This window comes from Bombyx mandarina, chromosome A1 (genome assembly GCF_030267445.1).
Source record: "Bombyx mandarina strain Sakado chromosome A1, ASM3026744v2".
NCBI lineage: Eukaryota > Metazoa > Arthropoda > Insecta > Lepidoptera > Bombycidae > Bombyx > Bombyx mandarina.
In genome coordinates this window covers 18,759,030-18,776,281 of record NC_143234.1, presented here as the reverse complement: position 1 = coordinate 18,776,281, position 17,252 = coordinate 18,759,030, and the positions used below count along the sequence as shown (strand labels likewise).

The window sequence follows — 17,252 nt, the reverse complement described above, 5'->3', positions numbered from 1 at the left end:
CAATGTTCAGAAAATACGGTGGAGAGTAAGATCATATGAAAACTGAAAAGTACGTGCCATAAAATGTCTTTGGAACGCACTGTATATGAGCCCAGCCGCTACTAGCGATCGTGATGAGGTCGATGATGAGTGAAGCATCAATCTAAATTTATCTAGCCTACTTAATGAAATAGAGGACATTTCGATAACGACTGGACTCAATTCTGTGTTTTCCGACCCTATACACGTATAAGTACGTAATAAAATATCATCTGGCAGCGTTAACTCTTAATCTAACGAAATATCAATGACATTGTTCATGTCAAAAACGTCTGTACTGAAAAAACAAAACCTTTCATATGAAATCCACAAAAAACTTTTCAAAGATGGAACGAACGAAGATGCAGTGATATGGCTTGATAATTACCACATGAAACAAAAGATAATGAGTTTTCTATAGATTCTTAATGAAACGGCTTTAATATATTACAGTTATCCGATGCCCATTGATCATGAAGTGAATTCTACTGCCAATCACAAGACCCAAGATCGAAGTTTCAATTTTATTGGTACAAAGGGTTCCTTCAAAGATAAGGTTGTGGGTATCAACTTGGACTTCCAAAACTCAAAGAATCCAATACTTGAGATATGTATCTGGGGCTTAGAAAATATGGAATTAGCAAGTAGCATTAACTATAGAACATTCAGGCCAAATAAATACATACAACATACAGATTCAATGTGGAAATTTGTATTAATACCAATTAGATAGAATAGGTGACGGCAGTGATGCCTTCTTCATTGTCATGCACACATTGAGTGACTGCTAAAATAACAATCCGGTAACTGATCAATTTAGATTTATAAGCCTAACTAAGCCAATTACTATTATTGGATAAGTTGTTAGAACTTGGAAACTAAAAGCGAAGGACTTTGAGGTAGTCCATAGTTTATTTGCGTTAGATTTAGCCTTTCGAGTAATTTACTTCTGACGTTGTCGATTTCAATTATATATATGTAAGCTTGAGGGTAGATATTATCTTGTTGAACACCAAGTAAAACGAAGTCACCTTTGGTTTCTGATTTAATCAACAATATGTTAACTTGACAATTCACTTTAACACTTGTCCAACTTTAACCAGTACGTACAACAGTCACTGAATCACACAACGTAACAAGGATATAGTAAGTGCACCGGGCAAACGCAGTCGAACGAATGTTCATTGCGAGGCACGTACCGCCTTTTTATACTGGCCGGCGCAGCTGGCTTATTTATGAGTCACTTCTGTTGCACCTGTTGTTTGTGAGTCGAACGACACGGCCGGCGCACCTGGCTTGTGTGAGTCACTCCTATTGCACGTGCTAAACAGAAATATCGTTAACGCCGTCACGGCCATACTGACGTGCGCTCGTCCTCGTGCGCGCATTCTTATGGTATGTCTGTGAACAACAAACGTGTTCGTTCATCCTGACATTAACGGATGCAACTTAAAACGTGGTCTATGATATTAACAATCTAGTACGGTTCGGTTCGCATAATTCTTCAGAAAATCCTATACTGGCTATAAATACTGACTGCTTATATACCTGGGTCAGTTCATTTAAAACTCTTCAGGTATGTAAGTATGTCCCTTTTAACTTTATCTCTTCAGTTTTTCGAATTGGACCGAATAATGCTAGACCGGATCGCAATCCCTGTAGCTAATTGTTGTGGCTAGTCCGGATGAAAATCCCTATAGCCAAGCCATTGGACCGGACAGACCCTTCAATGACTTCACACTTTTTTTTTTTTCTTTTTTTTTTTTTTTTCTTTGCTAGTCCGGATCAACATCCCTTTAGCCAAGTCGTTGGACCGGATACACCCTTCAACGACCTACATTTTTTTTTCTCTTTTTTTTTTTTTTTGCTAGTCCGGATTAACATCCCTTTAGCCAAGTCATTGGACCGGATACACCCTTCAATGACTTACAATTCTTATTTTTTCTTCTTTTTAATTTTTTTTTTTTTTTTTTTTTTCATTTTTTTCTCTCTTTTTTTTCACTCTGCGTGTACGGTAGCATTTGTTGAAACATTTCTTAAACTAGAACATTTATACGGACTTTCTTCAGAAATAGTGCGAGACCGACCATCGTTTTCTACATTTCCAACACCTGCACCCGAGGTGCCTGACCTAACAGACATTGTATCACCACCCACAGATATAGTATCGCTATTTGCGGATAAAAATGTCGCTTCTATTGTCAGTGATAGAGTCGTCATCATTAAGATCAGTTTCATGAACAAGATTAATTAACCCATCAGTGTACGCCGTCACGTCATCGTCACTATAATTTTCAGAAATTTCTAGTAGGCCTGACGGGCCTCGAGGTATTTCACGTAAGTTTTCATGGGGAAATTTGTACACTCTATTAGAACTATTTACATGTCTCAATTTATACCTATCGTTTTCCAAAACTGCAGTAATGTTGAAGGGACCTTTACAATTTCGGTCAACTTACGAAAACAAGATCCCCAGCGGAAAAGAGGTTGGCTTTAGCTTTGCCTCGACTAAACCAAGCTTCTGTTTGTGCCCTTTTTTTTTATGTTTTCGCCGGTCTTCGACCGTGCTAAATCAAGATCTAATCTAGAGGGATTATCACTCTGTTGAAACTTTAAGATATTTCAAGTGAACTACCCTGAACGGCAAACGTCTATTCTATTGGAGTAAACCCTGTTACTCGACAGCGTGCACTATTAAGGGCGAGTTGAATATCCCCTAAGTGCTCTTACCATCATGATTGGTCTAAGTTACTTTCAGATCAAAGAGTGACTTGTTCATGAAACCGCTTACCATTGAATAAATTACTATGACTTTGTTTTATAAGACTACATTCTGACCCTGAATGGAACATAAAGGGGAAGCCAAAACCACTTATCTGTAACACACTGAAGCTCTGGAACACACGTTGACGTCTCTGGTTGCACCTGCCACAGCACCTGGAGCAGTGTCGTTTTTCTTCTTGTAGCGTATGGAACACCCAGAAGCTACATGACTCGCATCACCGCACACGTAACAGCTGACTTGCAGGCGAGAGCCGGGCGCCCACGGATGAGGAGGTTGTTCAGGTTTTGCTCACAGTCTCCTACGAGGCGGCGCGCCCTAGCGCAAGTGCAGCCGGAGCGCGGGGGCTCCAATATCGGCAGTCCGTGCTGGAGGCGTGGTCTCGTCGTTTAGCGGACCCGTCGGCCGGCCTCCGTACCGTCGAGGCGATCTGCCCGGTTCTCGCGGACTGGGTGGGCCGCGACCGCGGAAGTCTCACCTCCGGCTACCTGTGCAGACTCACAAGACATTTTACCGCCATGCAAACTTCTTACCGCAACAAATCTTACCAGCCACCACGCAAACTACAATTTTACGGGTTCCACCTCTCTTACACGATGTTACTCCCACACTGAGGAAGCCAACCGCGAACACATGTCAAGCACGCACAAGCACGCACTTCACCGGAAAAACCTGCATCCGCCAGCGGAACCCGAACACCGCCGCATCGCCAGACAGGAACGCACCGGACGTCTTATCTTACAGGTCACGACGACTTCAGATGTGTAAATTTTTCTTCCCCACGGAAACTTGCTTGCTTTCTTGTTTGCTTGCTTGCTTGCTGGAGCCCGAAGTCATCGAACGTGTAGTGTTATTGGTATTGAATCGAGTAGATTCTAAAATTTCAGCGACAATTCACAGTCTCATGTCCTGGTTTACTGTACTAGTGCCATGTAACTCTAGCAGTAGTCATTGGCTTAAAAACGATTCGTGTCGGAACTACCCACTCGTCATGACAGATCCATTATTGCGATCGAAGTTTCACTTGAGATTTGCACTTGCCTTAATTTCTTGCAATAGCTTGTTACGTGTTGTATTTCCGTTAGTAAATGCCATGTGATGAAGTCGACAGTCAAACTGGGCAACATGAGCCAGAACGTAAGATGTGACGATTTCTTCGTGGCTCAGATCTTCCATCGAGGTAACAGAGACGTTATTACACGACTTACGTATGCTGCATTCACGCTCTTGTGGCGTACCACTACTAGTATTCTGATCTGCATCATGTTTTTTTTGCTGTACTTCGAACATGTTCAAACACGTCACGCCAGTGAGAGTAGAGTCCTGATCTCACTTCTGATGTAAGCTTGAGGGTAGATATTATCTTGTTGAACACCAAGTAAAACGAAGTCACCTTTGGTTTCTGATTTAATCAACAATATGTTAACTTGACAATTCACTTTAACACTTGTCTAACTTTAACCAGTACGTACAACAGTCACTGAATCACACAACGTAACAACGTTAAAGTAAGTGCCCCGGGCAAACGCAGTCGAACGAATCTTCATTGCGAGGCACGTACCGCCTTTTTATACTGGCCGGCGCAGCTGGCTTATTTATGAGTCACTTCTGTTGCACCTGTTGTTTGTGAGTCGAACGACACGGCCGGCGCACCTGGCTTGTGTGAGTCACTCCTATTGCACGTGCTAAACAGAAATATCGTTAACGCCGTCATATACACACTCTACTAACTAAAGACTCATTTGGTCTGATCTTGGTCTGACTATAACTGAATAGAGTACTTAAAATATTACCCATAATAGTCATAGGACATTTGGATGTGCCTGAATCGTCAATGCTGCACATAATAAACATATTAAAGGCAAACATTTTTAGATCTTGCTGGAAGCTACTTAAGTTACCATTAATAGCTTACCTACAAATGTCTTGGTTCAACTGATAGTTTGTAAGAAAATTAAAATAGCTAAATAAATAAATAAATACACAACAAGAAGTATTATTAAAGTCATCCTTTACAACTCTGCTATTAAATTAAGAAAAAAAACTGAGCCTTGAATACCGACTTTCTGGTATCTATTCCCCACTGACTAGTTAGTACCACTACATATTCTGCGGAGCCAGTATGGTTCTCTATCTGAGGGAAAATGGTATTGTTCCTACTTTCTCTGGTGTTTATGACCAACGATTTTCCCTATCAAATTTCAGCTACTACCGAAGGCAACAGAAATTAGTGACTTCGAACGACCTGTGAGACCACGATTGTTACCGCATTAATACCTGTTCACGTAAGAAATGCAAATGCTGTATAAGTAAGTAAGCACGTTGTGGGCTGAGACGGTCCATTAACAGTGCTTTTAGGTACCTCAAACACTGGTTGCCGTTCTCGTCGAAACCGTCGCTTGCGACGAAAGGTTCGGCGAGTAAATTAACTCACAGACACAGCCCACTGAGTTTCTCGCCGGATCTTCTCAGTGGGTCGCGTTTCCGATCCGGTGGTAGATTCTGCGAAGCACTGCTCTTGCTAGGGCCAGTGTTAGCAACGCCCACAGATTAAAGCCCCGTGAGCTCACCTACTGGCCCGGTGAATCTATGATGACCCCTCGAGGTCAATAGAATAGGTAGGAAAAAAATTACTGATACGTGGCAGACTGGCGAGAGTTCAAATATGTAATTATCTTTGTATGCTACGTTGAACTAGCGGCGGAATGCGCGATTTACATGCAGCGTATAAATTCAACCTGGTGGTCGACGTGACACGAATTCAGCAAGAGAACCGCATTCACCGCTAAATCATTATTCGGCTAAATTAAAAAATAATAATATTAAAACCGTACCTTTTTTTATTAATGCTACACTTCTTTACGCACCGTAAAAAATTAAACTTTCATGATTACACGAACCTCGCGTGTATCGAGGGTCACACGTTACGCAAGCCACTCTGAAGTTTTATAATTATAGGGCCCAAAAAAAAAAAGTTTAACTTAAGGAAATGAGGTCAAAGTCCACACGAGTTTATAACGAGCTTAAAAAATCACGTTCCTTATTTGTAAATGAGTTAGAAAGTTCGTTTTGCGGGAGAATAAGTTCAGGCTTTTCAATCGTTATTTGAAGAGCGAGCCTTTTACATACTTAATTATAAGTCCAGCAGCAACCTAAGCAAATATCAGAACCATTTATACCTTTAAAGGCCACGACTTTTTATCTTTCGTCTCGTTTTCTGCCTCCGACTTTCGCCGTCGATTGCAGCAGTCGGTAAAGTCATAGGTAGAGAACATCAGGAGTCGCGGAGTCTGCGGTAGGAGCATCAGGAGTTTGCGGTAGGCAGCGGCTTAGCTCTGCTCTTGGCATTGCTGAAGTCCATGGGCGACGGTGACCACTCACCATCAGGTGGACCGTATGCTGGTCTGCCTACAAGTGCAATAAAAAATAAAAAAGAGTCGACCGGAACGCCCCGTGTAGAGCAGCTGTTTCACTTGCCAATAAGAAACAAATATGTTTAATCAGTCGTATAACTAAACCTGAATGAAAATGACGTTGTTCTACCTTTAACTATATTTCTATATGTAAAGTAATATTATCATTATATTGTTCATATATAATATATATATATATATAAATTTTTGTTCAACCGCTGTTAATTTAATTCGTGTAATGGTTCTTGTTAATCTGATGATTGTCTGAAAGAGATCGCTGTTACCGATAAGACCACCCATTGTACTTTTATTTTTCATGCTTTGCACTTATGTTTATTTTGGTGTACAATAAAACATACTCTATTCCCCATTCCACCACTGCTACTTAGTCGTATGATAGAATTCTGGGTACTTTTTACTGTTTCATAGAGAGTGCTCTACAAAATTGCCTCAGATGGCTCCATGTACAGCCGTAGTCGTTTTCGATGGCAGTTGTCAATGGTAACAAAAAACTATTGAAAATTGTCACCGTCGTAACACAAACAAAGACAATTTCATGTTGATGCATAGCCCACTGAGTTTCTCGCCGGATCTTCTCAGTGGGTCGTGTTTCCGATCCGGTGGCAGATTCTGCGAAACACTACTCTTGCTAGGGTCAGTGCTAGAATCACTTCAGTTTGAGCCCCGTGAGCTCACCCACTACTTAAAGTTACGCTGAAATAGCCTCTTAAGGCTATCAGCTTAGGATGGAAAAAAAAGTTGATGCATTCCTCAGAAGTCTGGGACAGCCATCTCACTATTGGCGTGGAGTAAACTTTCTCTAAGCTTAGTGACGCCTCAATAATAAAAAATAAGATTCATACTCAATTAAAAAAAAAAATACCTATGAAGTTGGGATTTTAGAGTACTGACCGTTTTACTAAAGGTAATTTATGTGTGGCTGGCTAAAAAAATTAAATTGAAATTAATCTTATTGTACAATTATAAAATTCTATTGTCAAATGTAATTATTTGTTTATTGATTAGTGTTTTATATTCACTACATTTTAATCTTTTTCGTCGATATGGACACGATAAAAATACAATTACATAGCACGAGATCCGCTGCGGTAGAAATCCCACAAAAACGGCTCACGGCATTAATGAGGTGTACGGAGTGAAAACTACTTTAGGTGAAAATTTTAATCCCTGTTACACATTGTATCAAATATATTTCAGCTCACAGTTGATGAGCATCAAAAAACATTCATATCTCATTTCGCCATTTTATTTAAAGATGACAATATATAGAAAATAATATATGTACATCTATAGAAAACCTTATTAGTTTTTGGAAATAGAACCGCTATAGAAACCTTCGAAAATACGACGATCTTTTCTTTTTCTTTTTTTATTGCCCTTGTCGGCAGACGAGCATACGGCCCACCTGATGGTGAGTGGTTACCGTCGCCCATGGACTCCAGCAGTGTTAGGGGCAGAGTCAAAAAGCTGCCTAACGGGCCAAGCCGCTGCCTACTGATCTGAACTGCTCCTCCGATCGTGCTCTTCGTATCTGAGTGTGACCTCCATCCATGACTTTGACCTTACAAGCTTGTGCCAACTGTGCCACTCTTCCTGTCTTCGATTACTCTGAGAGCATCTAATCATATGGCATAAAATCCACCGAACACACAAATCTGTGATTGTTCAAATCTCCAACTATCAGCTTTAGTTACGCCAATGAATAAAATCGAATTACAAGCTGAAATGTTAATATCCACCTAGTCTCATACTGACCGAATCTCGAATTTGAAGTAAGCAAACGTCTATCGGAACGTACCTACGAACAGACTTATAACGGCTCTACGACGCAATATTAAAAAGAAACAAATCTATTCAATGGAATTTTCATGATAACACACTATTGTAGCAAAGAAGCGATATATTCACGAATAATATCCACGATGAAAGAGTAACATTGTGTAATAAAAATCCAACCCGCACAAAATATAATTTGCGTAATTACTGGTGGTAGGACCTCTTGCGAGCCCGCACGGGTAGGTACCAACACACCACCTATTTCTGCCGTGAAGCAGTAATGCGTTTCGGTTTGAAGGGTGGGGCAGCCGTTGTAACTATACTTGAGATCTTACAGCTTATATCTCAAGGTGGGTGGCGCATTTACGTTGTGGATGTCTATGGGCTCCAGTAACCACTAAAGACCAGGTGGATGGTGAGCTCGTCCACGCATAGCACCAATATAAAAAAAAACGATCAGGTCGAAATCTAAAAAGTATTGTATTTTATAACCTGTTATCTACCCTGTTATACAATACAATTAAGATTCCACCGACCCTTCTAACCGAAAGGCATATCTGGCTCGCGCTAGATACAAGCGAATGGTGTAATCTACCCTAGCAGTAATATATATCTCAAGTACTGTCGATTTCAATAAAAACTTTTCACAGGAACCAATTCTGGAGTCGTACGTAACCAGAAGAGAAAATACAATAAAATCGTAAATGAAACTCGGAGAACCTTTAATATACGGAGGCAAAGCCAATTTTACGGACGCGAAAGAAAAAAATAAATGATTTTCCAATTTCATGAAAGCCGAGCTTCACCTTACAAAACGAAATTAATATTTCATATTATCATTCCTTTGTAAAGTGACTGGACCTTTTAGCTTTCGCAATAAAAATGCCTTTAAAATTCGTAGAGTCGAGTTGAAGTCTCTAAGGATTTATGCGAAATTAACCCTCAGCCCACTGAGTTTCTAGTCGGATCTTCTCAGTGGGTCGCGTTTCCGATCCGGTGGTAGATTCTGCGAAGCACGGTTCTTGCTAGGGTTCGTGCTAGCGACGTCGTCAAGTTTGAACCCCGTGAGCTCACCTACTACTTAAGGTTCCGCTGAAATAGCCTCTCAAGGATATCAGCTCATGAAGGAAAAAAAATAGCGAAATTGGAAAATTGAAAATGAAAAAAAAATTGTTCGTGGACTTAAACTTGTACCGAATTGAAATCCGATTAAGCGGATGTTTCAGTAATGAGACCGTTACTTAATTGACCTACTTTTATTATTTTTCAGCTGCATACTCTACGTACTAATCGTGTCGAAAATATTTACTAAATTATACGTAAAAGGATTACTAAACCATATTAGTGAATAAACAGTTTATATAATAGCAAAACAATGAAAACTCTTTGAAAACTGAAATAATATGACTAAAATAATTTATATTAAGTCATAAATTTCTTAAATAAGTAATATGAAAGAATTCAAAACTAGTGAGTGATTTAATAAAACTGTCCACAAACCTGAACTTCGGAGTAAATTTTTGCGAAAGACAAAAAAAAATTACTAGAAAAAAAGTTCGTTCACAACACACGATGCCAGAAACAAAATAAATAAATAAATAAAACTTTTATTCGAATTTAGAACACTGCACTGAAGTATAGATTCGTCTGTACAAGCATTGCGGTAAGAATACGAACGCGGTACGTAGCCAGTCGGACGTAGCATCCGTCGTGAGGTCTACGCGGCACTGCTGCTACGGCGCTGAGCGAACGATGTGCGCAAGCTTAGGCCGAGTACAGACTGCACAAAAGATACCTGCCGCCGTGAACAAACCGAATTTTCACACGTTCGATTTTTTAAATTACAAATTAAAATATGCCTAAGTTAAAACTATGTTGTGAACACTATTTAATTTAGTTTTTTTTTATCTTCCCTATGCTGAAGCCTTCAGAGGCTATATCAACGTTACCCTAGCGTGTGTGAGTTCTTAGAGCTCAAACCGGAGGTGCTAATAATACTGGTCCTAGCAAGAGCAGTGTCTCGCAGAATCTACCACCGGATCGGAAACGCGACCCACTGAGAAGATCCGGCGAGAAACTCAATGCGCTCAACATTTCGTATTTTAGTACCGCAACAAACATTTTTATTTAAATTTTATTGTTTGCGTAAGCTTGTCAATAGAGTATTTATTGAAATTTGAGTAAAAATTGAAAGGTTGTTTTGTATTTACAGAATAGTTTTGTAACTCTAATATATATTGCTGATAAGTACGGGACACGCACTGCGGCACAATGTGGACAATATTTGTAAAAGTCCCAGGTTAATTTAGTAATGGCGATGTACAGTCATTTAGAAAAGTTTTATTGATTAAAAAAAATTTATATGATTTTTTTTGTTACTGAGCCGAGTGAACAAGCTTACAGCCCATTTAGTGTTAAGGGGTTATCGGCATCCTTGACTATGAAGAACGCAAATTGTCGCCACCCACCTTAAGACATGAGTTCTCAGCTTTCACAGTACAACGACTGCCCCAACCATCAAGCGGGAATGCATTATTGATTGGCGGCAGAAATAGGTGGAATTGTCCCACATACCCGTACAGGCACATAAGTTGCCATGCCGCCAGTGATTACGCAAATAATAACGCTTTCATATTTTATTTCAATTAGCAGTGACAGCCCTATTTCAGTCACCAATCAATCTTGTTATAGGGCAATTACAATCTATGTCAATAATAATGTACCTACATAATTATAAACATTAGTGTATCACAATATCAATAGTGTACCTTATGATAACGAATTTATAGTCTATAATCGAAGCCATCCTATTAAAATATGTCCATTATCAATAATCATGTTTTAATCCGACAGCCATCAAACTAAGAATGCCAAGAAAGACATTTCCAAAAACATCATACATACGATCGTAGTATAAAAGCAAAATATTTGTTTTGCAGTCATTTGAAATTTCAGTATTTAAAAGGAACTAATTTGACATTGCGACTGAAATATATTGATATGTTTCGTGTCCACACTATTCCATTTATTTGTGTACTGCTGAAGAGAAAAGTGCCTCCACTTTCGCGATTTAACTTATTCTAGTGACTTTTAATTTTCTCATCAACTGTACATCACACATTTAGTAATGAAATTATGCCTTCGTCAATTCTCATGTTGTATTCCATAATATTTGCGTTCGTTCTACCTGACACACATTTAAACTAGAATAGACGACCACTTCAATGTATCACGGATTTGTTTTTTAAATAATAATCGGCATTTTCATATAATTATGCTACGACTTTTTGAATGTATACTAAAGTATAACTACTTAACTTTTTTCTATTAACTTGAATTTTCCAACGATTTTTTTTTAATACAAAACTTCGCCCTGTCATATTTACTATGACTTTTTGAATATTTTAAAGTATAATTTCATTTTTTTTCATTTCATTTGTCAGTTTTGTTTGGTAAAACGATTAGTGACTACAAATGAATTCAACTTTTTCAAATCAAAGATAACCTATAACGCCAAGCGTGATGTGCATGGGTCCGGCAACCGATAAGCGCTAAGTAATGCGTTGACCTATTTAAGCAATACCTTCGTTTCCCGGAAGTAAAACCACAAAAGCTTCACTATCACCGCTAACTTCCCGATGCTAGCAAACTACTAAGCTATTACCTCTTACACACAGCTCTGCCCAAGCATATCTTAAGCGTATTCTGTATACCGAGAATGCTTGCGGCGCAATAGTCTTTCTAGATTTTGTTGGCCAAGTCACGTTCGAAGTATGGAAGAGTTTTTTCTTCCTACCTATTCTAGTAGCCTCGAGGGGTTATTCTAGATTCACCGAATTAGTAGGTGAGCTCACGGGGCTCAAACCTGACGACGTTGCCAACACTAACCCTAGCAAGAGCAGCGCTTCACAGAATCTACTACCGGATCGCAAACGCGACCCACTGAGAAGATCCGGCGAGAAACTCAGTGGGTTGTGTCTGTGGGTTAATTTACTTGTCGAGCCTTTCTTCGCAAGCGAGGGATCAACTTAAGTGATGTCCGACGACTATGCCAGAGTTGTGATCCTATAGACATATACCAATTGTTCGAAATAAATACATATCCAACGCACATGAAAAACTCGGCAATGAATGCGTAATAAAAATAAAACCCGCAAAAATAATAAATATGCGTCATTATGGATTATCTGGTTTTAAGTGGCTACCTTGACTAGGTCATAAATTCTGTCACATGTTTAATGTAAAATAATTGAAACAAGTTTATTCATTATGTAACCATTCATATACCAAAATGAACTTAGCAAAACATAGATTCTTATGACACTAAAGTTTATTCAAAATGACCTCCGTGATTTTGAATACAGGCCTTCAGTCTGCGCGGCCAGTCGTCTATCGCAGCACGAACGAGGTCCATGTCAATATCGGCGGCTGCCTTAATCAAGGATGTCTTGAGTGACTCCAAATTGGGATGAGGCTTTGAGCACGCCTTTTCCTCCAAGTGTTGCCATATCTTGTAATCTAACGGATTCAAATCTGGACTGGAGGAGGGCCAGTCTTCGTGCCGGATGAAGTCGATTTCACGCGCCGCCAACCAGTCTTGTGTGCTCTTCGCTCTATGAGCTGGCGCCGAATCTTGTTGGAATACCCAGTGCCTGTTATTGAGCATGGTATGAGAAACAGGTTCCACAAGGTTCGTCAGGACTGTGTTTTGATACACAACTGCATTCGTTTTTACACCTTTCTCACAAAAATGTACCTCTGTTAAGCCCCAATAAGAAACTCTCAACCATACCATGAGCGAGGATGGAAAATGACCTCGTTGGACACGCGGAATACGGTTGCTCGCTTCTTCACTACTGTGTGCGTACACCTTATCATTTTGTTTGTTGTAGCTCTCTTCTACGGTAAAAATTTTTTCATCCGAAAAAAGAATTTCCCGATATTTTTTTCCCGCGTACCGCTTCAACAAAGCGCGGCATCTCTTCAGTCTCAGGTCCATTAGACGAGCATTCAAACGATGTCCTGTTTTTCTTCGATATGCCCGAAGCCCTAAAGTCTTCATTTAACACCCTTTTCACCGTGGTTCTGCTTAACCCCATCTGAAGGGCCAACAGTTTCTGCTTACGTTTGGGATTTCTTTGAATTCGCTAAAATTCTAAAAGTATACATTTTTATTTTCATGAACAATTCGAAATTCGAATTCAATAAACTTTTTTGTGGCCAGCATTCTAAAAGAAAAGTTTTTACTGTGTGACAATACTTATGACCTGACTAGTTATACATCACAACGAAGATGCAGCCACCCATCTTCAGATTTGAGGTCTATGTCTGTGATTGTGTAAAAACTACGCAAATTATATTTTTCTGGGTTTGATTCTCCCGAAATTTCCACTGCCGTCGAGCACTTAAAAACCGGTACAATAAATATTATATACTAATACAATGAAAAGAAACAAGCAAACAAAAATCTTCGTATAAGTGACAACAGATTTTAAATTCCGTTGTATAATATCATTATACTGAACTTTACGAAGACTACGCATGTAAACATTTAATGTTCACAAATATTTGCCGGCTCGGTACCCGCGAATCGAGAGATTATCCCTCAAAACTTGAATAGCGTTCGTCGAATGATTTTCCAAGAACGTGCGCGTATTTAGATCAATGCTACTTCCTCCCGCATCCAGATATATTAGGGGAAGATTATCTGATTTTTCGATTGGATTTTGGATTTTGAGATGCGCTTGCTGAGGATACAATGGACCGCTAACTAGACTAATGTTTCCATCCTAAAAGAGCTCCAAATCAAACAAAGACTTTTGTCGATTCCGCTAGTGCGAATCCTTAAGACGTTTGGACATGTCAGCCCTAACGAAAGCTCGTTGGAAAGATTCATGGTTCAAGGAAGAATAAAAGGTCAGCCTTCTCACGGTCGACCACCTACAAGACGGACAGACTTTATAAAAACATCTACGAAGTGTTCCCTTATCGAATGTACACTTACCTCCACAAATAGAGAGAAATGGAGAAACCTCGCAAAAGCCGCACCCAACCAAAGGGGTGATACATAACCACGACCACTCCACCAGAAGTGTACGACTAAGAAGAAGAACATGTTTTTACATTTACTGTTCTATTTATTCGTTATTCCAAACTAAGTCATAGTGAGCACAAAAAGTGGTCTTAGTGTTTACAGCGATCTCATTCGGCCTACCGCTAATAGATAGTATATTAGTGAAGTCAAGATACACATTAGCCCAGTTTATTTTCACATCGGAACAAATGCTGCCTATGATAGGAACATGCATTATCTACTGGGAAAGTAAAGGGGGCAGTGGGAGATCAAGCAATAAATCCAAATCGTCAGACACTCATGTATCTCACCCGACAACCTAGATATTATCGCAATAGATAGTTCACTATTCCACGTAAGATCAGTCTCTGCAATAAATTAGCTAGTGGGAAGTCATCGTAGCCTAAAGATTAAAAGGGCCGGTGCATTCGTATCGAGCGATGCGACAGTGTTCGAATCCCGTAAGCATGTACCAATTTTTCCAATGAAATACATTCTTAACAGATGTTCTCAGGTGATTAGTATTGCGTTGAGGTTTTAAAGATGGGGCAGCCGAACTATAAAACTGAGACGATGGTGGCGGTAGTTACGTTGTTGATGTATATGGACTCCAATAATAACTTAATACCAGGTTGGCCTTGAGCTCGTCCACGCATATAAGCAATAAAAAAAACCTTCAACGATTTATTTATATATCATATAGATACTTAGTCTGTCCAAAAATACTGTTACAATTAAAAATAAACAAAATACTACATTTGAATTTGGAATCTGTCATTTTTATATGATTGCTCATTAAGTTTTCTCATTTTGGCGCCAATACATTGTATAATATTTTGCGATATTAAAATGGAGTGGGGTGATAAAGAAAACCGAATCGCTGTGATTGCATTACATAAAGTAGGTATGGAGCCAAATGCAATTTTTAAAACTCTCCATACGTTTGGTATTAATAAAATGTTTGTGTACCGGGCTATTAATAGGTGCAATGAGACCTTCTCTGTTTGTGACAGAAAAAGATCTGGCCGTCCACGTAGTGTTCGTACGAAAAAGGTGGTCAAAGCAGCAAGGGAAAGAATTCGAAGAAATCCTGTCCGAAAGCAAAAGATTTTATCTCGGGAGATGAAGATAGCACCTAGAACCATGTCGCGTATTTTAAAAGATAACTTAGGACTTGCAGCCTATAAGAGACGTACTGGTCATTTCTTAACTGATAATTTAAAAGAGAATAGGGTGGTAAAATCGAAACAACTACTGAAGCGGTACGCAAAGGGAGGTCATAAAAAAATTTTGTTTACGGATGAGAATTTTTTTACAATTGAGCAACATTTAACAACTCAAAGCTCTAAAGAAGCTTCCCAATTAGTCGACAGAGTGCAACGTGGGCACTATCCGACTTCAGTGATGGTTTGGTGGGGTATTAGCTATGAAGGAGTGACTAAGCCATACTTTTGTGAAAAAGGTATCAAAACATCGGCACAATTGTATCAAGATACCATTCTTGAGAAGGTAGTGAATATCAAGCTGAATCAGGTGGGCTGTGAGCTCATCCACCCATCTAAGCAATAAAAATAAATAAATAAAAAGACGTGAGACGGAATATCATACAAAACAATGTGAAAAACAATCAAGACTAGTCATCAAATTACAACAACTTTCCGATATCATATTTATGTTTTAAAGTGGGAATCATGTTTCAGAGAAACAGTGGATGATGAAGAAAAGGTCTAAAGGTCCAAGAATTATTTGTGAAAATTATGTACTTTTCACTTCACTATGTTCACAAGTAAATAGAATTGGCAGTATCGTTGATTTTAATGGTATTTTTTTGTAAATAAGGAGATTAGCAGCACGACATTAAATGGTTCCCAGTGCTCATAGACGTTACTACGAGAATCGGGCCACATTGAGAATTTGGTAATTTAAAGATAAAAAATTACTCACAAATTTTTGAGCAATCTCTAATAATTTAAAATTTACCAAATCGACGCTTAATGGTTAGTTAGAATACGGTGTGATCCAACCATGGTTCTTTTTTTTAACTGCAGCGACAAAAAACTTATCACCTATGTGACACGACAAAAAACAGTGCTCTGAGGAATCGCTTTTTTTTATTGCTTAGATGGGTGGACGAGCTCACAGCCCACCTGGTGTTCAGTGGTTACTAGAGCCCGTAGACATCTACAACGTAAATGCACCACACATCTTGAGATATAAATTCTAAGGCCTCAACTATAGTTACAACGGCTGCCCCACCCTTCAAGCCGAAACGCATTACTGCTTCACGGCAGAAATAGGCAGGGCAGTGGTACCTACCCGCATAGACTCACAAGAGGTCCTACCACCAATTTGAGATGATACCATCGTCTCGTTTTAACCATCGCACTGTCCGCCACCGGAGTAGAGCTCATCCATATTACCTGGAGCCACTGCGATCATCCACCGTGCGCTTTCCAGAGATATTTTTTGCCACGTACCACCCGGGTTTGGAATGAGCTCCCCTCCACGGTGTTTCCCGAGCGCTATGACATGTCCTTATTCAAACGAGACTCGCAGAGAGTATTAAATGGCAGGCAGCGGCTTGGCTCTGCCCCTGGCATAGCTTACGTCCATGAGCGACGGTAACCACTCACCATCAGGTGGGCCGTATGCTTGCCTGCCTATACGCCCATAAAAAAAATTGTTGGTCACGACCCTCTGCAGTGATAAAGCGGCACGAGGCGGAGAATACCTATATAGGTAAAAGTATTAAAGAAATCTAAGAAAATCCTTAGAAGATATTCAGATTTTTTTGTGTCTGCTAATTTTATTCTAAGCAAAATTGATTTGTATAGCAATTTTAGCAAAGCAACGAAATTAAGAATTTGTGATCGCGCGAAAACCGAGAAATTGTTCTCCCCAAATAAGCTTCCTAGTACGTGTCTGCCTTTACGAATGTTATTGCAAAGCCTTTCCGTGTGGTGATCATGTTTTAGATATACCATCAATTTCCTTAATCTCGTTTGCTGGATTCAGATTACGGGGTAATATTAATATATCTAATAATAACACCTGCGAACAAATCACGCACGGTCATCCGACTTCAATTTAGAATTCCCTATATTATGGGTACCAGGGACTGATAAACATACTTATTTATGTTTAAATATAAACATATATAAGTTATACC

At 39.5% G+C, this 17,252-nt stretch overlaps 1 protein-coding gene across 1 annotated transcript in view; it reads right to left on the bottom strand.

The window, feature by feature from the left end:
- Gycalpha99B (guanylate cyclase 1 soluble subunit alpha 2) overlaps nucleotides 1–9,750 on the bottom strand; it is a 112,283-nt gene extending 102,533 nt beyond the window's left edge. Inside the window, exon 1 of the mRNA XM_089739822.1 lies at nucleotides 9,511–9,750. The gene's annotated coding sequence lies outside the window, so the exon portion shown is untranslated. The remainder of the gene's footprint in view (nucleotides 1–9,510) is intronic.
- Nucleotides 9,751–17,252: the final 7,502 nt, after the last annotated feature.